This window comes from Montipora capricornis, chromosome 2 (genome assembly GCF_036669925.1).
Source record: "Montipora capricornis isolate CH-2021 chromosome 2, ASM3666992v2, whole genome shotgun sequence".
In the NCBI taxonomy this organism is placed as follows: domain Eukaryota; kingdom Metazoa; phylum Cnidaria; class Anthozoa; order Scleractinia; family Acroporidae; genus Montipora; species Montipora capricornis.
The window spans coordinates 14,538,329-14,544,635 of record NC_090884.1 but is presented as its reverse complement, the minus strand read 5'-3'; positions in this window follow the sequence as shown (position 1 = coordinate 14,544,635).

The following is a 6,307-nucleotide window of genomic DNA, read 5'->3' as shown; positions in this document are numbered from 1 at the left end:
TCGCTAAGGTTGTATGACTTGCCTATACAATGGCTGTCTTCTGTTTGTGGCCTTTTGAAAACTACTCAAATGACCATTACAAAGGAATTATCATACATGGCATGTAACAGCCAAAACAAAAAGGCAGAAAAAGGTTTCTACGTGCTACGCGCATCCATTGAGAAGTCAAATGAGTAAATAGCAAAGCATTTTCGTCATATGATCAAATGAATCATTTTGCGTGGACTATTTTGCGACGAATGCTCTATTAAATCAACAGTCAGACCTTTACAATGATTAGGGTTCTGTTTCTTCCAGTTCCAAATTACTTGCAAAATTGTTCCTTCGAGGGAAGATTCTCCCATGGAGACTTTGTTAGTGTGTCACAAGAAAGGTCAAAAAAAGTGCAAGTGGACGATGAGCAGCCAGCAACAGAGAGTGATAAGTTCTCAAGTGAACTCCTTACCTGCCCAAATGAAGGATGTGTCAAAATGTACCAGAGGCATTCCAGTTTGGAAAAGCACCTATTGTTTGGTCAGTGCAAGATGGTGCCTGAGAGATGCACTCTGTTGGACGTGGCTAAAAAGAAATACCACGCCCTTTTAGTCGAAGGCTCGAGTGAAGCAGTCTCGGCAGCCCTTGAACAAGAAGACGTCTCAGTAAGCGCTAACAATTTACCCGAGGGGTGGGCCTTGAAGACTATCAAAAAGTGTAATCGATTCAGTGATACCCAGAAGAAATATTTGGAGGAAAAATTTAATCTTGGCCAGGCAACAGGCCAAAAACAGGATCCCATTAATGTAGCCCGAGACATGAGATTTGCCAAGAAGATGGATGGCTCGAAGCTGTTCAAGAGAGACGAGTATCTCACCACGCAGCAAGTGCAGTCTTTTTTTTCTAGAATGGCGGCAAAATGTCGTTATGATCAAGGTGAACTTTCAGCGCCAGATATCATGGCGGCAGAAGAGCAGCAGCAAATGGATGTCACACGACAAGCCATACTTCAAGAAGTTCAGTTGCGGCATCCAATTGTATATGACAACCTAGACATTTGCGCCTTGTACAAAGAAAAGAGACTCAAGCAGCTCAGCATTGCTATGCTTCGTATTGTATGCAACTACTTTGACATAACAACGGAAGGTTTTAATAACAAACGAAAGGCAGAATACATAGATGCTCTAAGTGGACTTGTTTTAGCTTGCGATTGCAATGAGTAAGAAAAAATAGGAAATATGTATACCATATGCATAACGTTTCGATCTGTCAGTAGCCAGGGAACATCTCACTAGCTAGTGGAGTATAGGGCGAAATAAAAATTCGCAAGTAAAGCGATCTGAACCTGGCTGAGCCGAGAGAATGACATCTAATGAGAAATGGCCTCCTCATTTCTAGCCTGGGGGAGCACCAGTAAAACCGGGCAGTGGGAGGGATTGCGCCGATAGAAGCTCAGGACGGGACGTTGGTTTTCGCCTCCCCTACATCTCGCTTCCCGTTTACACCTGCAACGCAGGCTCATAAATTATTTTCGCCCTTTACCCCAATTAACCTACTTTTCAGAAAGTAAGGTAAGGCTCATAATTTACTCACTTTTAGTACGACAAACAAGTCGGTCACAAAAGTCTCGACAGCGTAGGAAGAGTGTTTGCAAATGTAAAATAACAGAGCGTGTTGTCTTAATTGTTTTACATTCATCATGTAAAATGAGACAGAAATACCTTAGTAGGTGTGTTAATAGGTATTTTTCACTTTAAGAGCAGAACTTAAACAGTCGAACAGGGGCGTGGGTGGGGGAATTTAAAAGAATTTACCAAAGGAACTGAAACTATTAAAGCATATAATTACTTTTTTAGTACGATAACTTCTGTCCGCAATCGAAATATTCTAGAATCTTGATTACCAGTTCTACTACAATTAATATTAATAATGAGTATGTGTAGGAGCAATAGCAACGAGCTCTGAGTAGGACAGAACCATGTGTTAATGTTACATCCAGAAATAATAAATATCTCACCCATGTGTATTATTATTATTATTATTCCGAACGAAACTGACCAAACTATTAGCTTGGGTTGCCTGTGTCAACTGGTTAATATGTAACCTGGCAACAGTTCTGAGTGCTTCACTCACGAGACGCAAAGTAGCTCAAAGAGTCAGCAGAAAGGCGAAATTGAGGTAAGAAATAACTCCGAGTATTTATTCAACTATTTATTCTTATATAGTCTCGAAAGATTTTTCTTGAAAACGATTTATAAACTGACATTTTGTTGCGTGCTGCATGGTCTGTGCGCGCCAACCGCCAAATATTTAATTAATTATTCAAAACACACCTTTTCTAAATAGACTCGTTTGCGGCTAGAAACTGTCTTCAAATTACAGCAACAGATATCTGGAGGCTGAAAACAACTATTTTTACCGGAGAACGACCCACAGGCGAACACTTCAGGGTCGATGTTCGAGATGATAATCGCGGCGTGAAAGTTCAAAATGTCAAGCGATTAGCTCAAGTGTCTGATTACAAGACGCTGTCAAATTTTTGCGTTTTATTTACCCAAGCTAGATTTGCGATAAAAAGTAAGATGAAGTGATATTTTTATCCAGAAAAATAGTTTTGAGAGGTAAATCCATGTACCAGATTGACTTTTTGGTCCACAAATTTGACCTAACTTTGGAAGTGATGAGACATAGCCTTGGCGTATAATTTTGAAAAATTGTTAAAAATTCAGGTTCATATTACATGTGGATCTGACAACACGAAATAAGTACTCAAACATTATATTTAAATAATACGGGTTAGCTTTCCCAGCTACGCACAATATCTTGGCTTGCTAGCCTTCGCAAAAAGTGTAATTTTAGAGGCGAGTTTTGCTCTTTCAGGGACAAAATACTAAAGGCCGTCTGGAGAAGAAAATAAAAATCCAAACAACCTCAAAGTTACAGTTTTGAAACAAGTTAGTAAAAACCTTCTTCCTGACAAATTTTCAGAAAATTGATTTTTTCTATCTTGCATAGGTATAGATGACCTTTACAGCAAGTCGCTCTTAACTGGGAAGCTCTCTGTTGTTCTTCGGTTGTCGGCAGTACTTCGTTCGGATGCATTTCATTCCAAGCAATGATAGCAAACTCTCTGGCATAACTCATGTGCTGGAGCGTTGTCTTGGCATCGCTATTATTTCTTTAGTTTCTTACTCAAATGAGCGGTATTAAAGGGAGTCATGGCTCAAAGTGTTATATGTTTTGTTTGGTAGGTCTAAAGCGAGTTTGGCAGCTTAACTTAAACGAGACACTTCCACCCGTTTATCCATCATACAGTTACCTCTGAGATCTGAGGAGACACAGAATCTTTGCAAACGTTTTATGGCTCGGTGCTTGAGGTAGCACTTGGCACATGATCTTAAAAGAGAAAAAATATTACAAAATCCTGCGAAGTCACAACAGATCATCATACCGCTATCAGGCATTGTATATGCCACAAGAGAGTTGTCCTAGAAACCCTGTAACGAACAAGCAGTGCAAGACTTTATCATTTTATTTTCTTTTGTGGCGCCTCGATCTCATGACAGACAATTTAAGTCTATGTTTTTTTCGTTTTGTTGCGCCTGTTAGCGTGTTTTGGCTTGGTCTTCTTAGTTGACTTTACCAGCGCACGGTCTTGGTCATGGTCAAAGTATTCCACTGTTAAGATGAATTCATCTGACAAACTTTTCTTGCATGATTTCCCAAAGGCGGTGCATAAAAGAAGACACTTGTGCTCACGAATAACTACGCCATGCTCCTGATGTAAATGTTGCACCATCCAACTCCGTCTCGTGTGTGTCTTCTAGTGTGAGAAAGAATAGCACGTTCCGTCGTTCCAATTCTTCGGCAAAAAGTTCACCGAAAGCCGCATGAAACATGTCTACCAGTTCCGCAATGCCGCTAGCATCAGCCTTCCGTCGTCATCGTACTCGGCAGTCCCCACGATTACTTTGATGGTGTATCTATAAAAAATATTCTTTTTGTGGTTCTTCCCGTTAGACAAAAGTGTCAGTGATATAAAAGCAGCGATCGACTGGGGATCAAGATCCATGATAACAACAAACCACGTCATACGACTTCAGCCCGCATCCGCCGTTTAGTTGGAGGGTCGGAGAAATAAATTCTATCATAGGCATTGAATTTTCATTTTATTTTTCACCTACAAAAGCTAATATTACAAATTTCTCCTTCCTTTCTTTCTCTCTCTTCAGGCAACTGCCAGAAAAAACGGTTACCATCGAAGATATTTGAAAATACAGAAAAATACACAATAGATGCTAAGTTTGTTACGTGACGTGTCACACGGGATCTTCATCATTAACTAAGTGAAAACATTTTTCAAGAGAAATTTCCCGTTGAGTGTCAAAGTCGAAGCCGTGGACATATTTCTTGCGACGTTTTGCTATCAAATTTAAAGGGTATCACATGCTTCTGATGACTGGAACTCCCATCCCAAGAGACAGTTCCTACTTCTCGCACATAAAATTTTTGGGCGATATAATACCCCTTTAGGACCAGGGCCATACACACGTTATACAGACGATCCATGTCGATGGATAACAACTTAACCTACACCAAGAGTCTACCAAATTTTAAGTTATGTCATATAGAATGAGGTACAAACTCATATCAAAAATTTAATGGTGATGACATTATGTCATTATATAGAAAAATGTTGTTTTAAAGTACTCAAAAAAAAAATTATAGCTCTGGTATGACGTCAGTTCATTCAACCTTTTTCGAGCTTTTCGTCTTTTTCGAGTGTCAGTAACCCACTCTTGAAAAGCACGACATATTGCATATGCACACTTAACGTCTGGCGACCCTTGTAGATGATACTTGCATCCACTTGATAACCGATATCCCATCGTTTCCAGAAACTCCAGCTTTGGGTAACCAAATTCATTAAGATCGAGGATTGGTATGTTCAATTTATTAAACAACTCTTTCTCTGGCTGTCCACCGCGGTAGGCCAATACGTCACATGTTTCTGACTTAGCCGACTGGTAAAGGTCCAAGACATCTTGCTCGAAACGATCTTGGAAGTGAGCGTCTTTTCCTTTCGGGCGTGAAACTTAAGACCATGTATGTGACGCTTACAAGTGTGTGCTAACTTCTGATCGTCCATGTCCAGTTGCTGATAATTAAAAGGCATCATGTACTTCTGATGACTAACTTTTTTCCGATGAAAAACCCATGCATTTCAATAAGGATGCAAATTCTGTTGATTTCGCGAGAATCCATGTCGAACCGTCAATTGACTGTTTGACACCATAACAGTGAAATTTATACCGATTGATACACTTTCTGGTTAACAAACATGCTCCAGTCAAGCTGGCTGAATAAGCCATGGATCACTAAAGGAATTCTTAAATCTATTAATTTAAATCAGAAGATGTACCGTACACATTTTTTAAGCTATGATTTGAATAGAATTACTACATACAACACTTTGTCACATCTTATTAGTGAGAGTAAAAAAGAATATTTGAAATCTCAATTTGCAAGACATAAGGGCAATTTAAAATCTACTTGGAAGCTTATAGGTAAACTTATTCAGAGGAAAACTAAAGGCCAGTTGCAGCCTACTAGGATTGTACATGGCAACAAGACCTACACAAAACCGCTTGATATTGCTGAGCAATTAAACACATATTTTGTTAATGTAGGCCCTAATCTTGCTAATAAAGTAAATGATGATCCAACTATAAGTCCTACTCAGTATATAAATTACTCCCCCTCTTCTTCTTTTGTTATGTCTCCATTGTCTGAGCTTCAGGTTTTTACTCTATTTGCAAATCTGGACGAAAATAAATCTTATATAAATATACCTAATAAATTTATTAAAATGGCTGCAAGCTCTTTAGCCTCCCCATTTACAAAAATTTATAACGAATCTATTGAGACAGGAGTTGTCCCAGATATATTCAAAATTTCAAGAATAACCCGAGTTTATAAAAATGGAAGCGTTTGTGAACCTGGGAATTACAGGCCGATAGCTATTATCTCTTCTTTTAGCAAAGTTTTGGAAAAATTCGTATATGATGAATTAGCTTCCTTTGTTGAAAAACAAAGTATCTTATTCGAATTTCAATTGACCTTCTGAGCGCTTAGGTTTCGCGTGTAATGTCACGTGACTTCCGATGTACAGTGCAGCTCAGATATATGCAAACTACGCATACGCGTATTGTACGCGCATGTCTATACGCGCACATACACGCATATATGTCTCTTTGTTATGTCCTGTGTTTCGGCACGAGTCGGCTACTCCCTTGCAAGATGTTTATTGTCTAAAGCGTTCCGAAGACCTCGT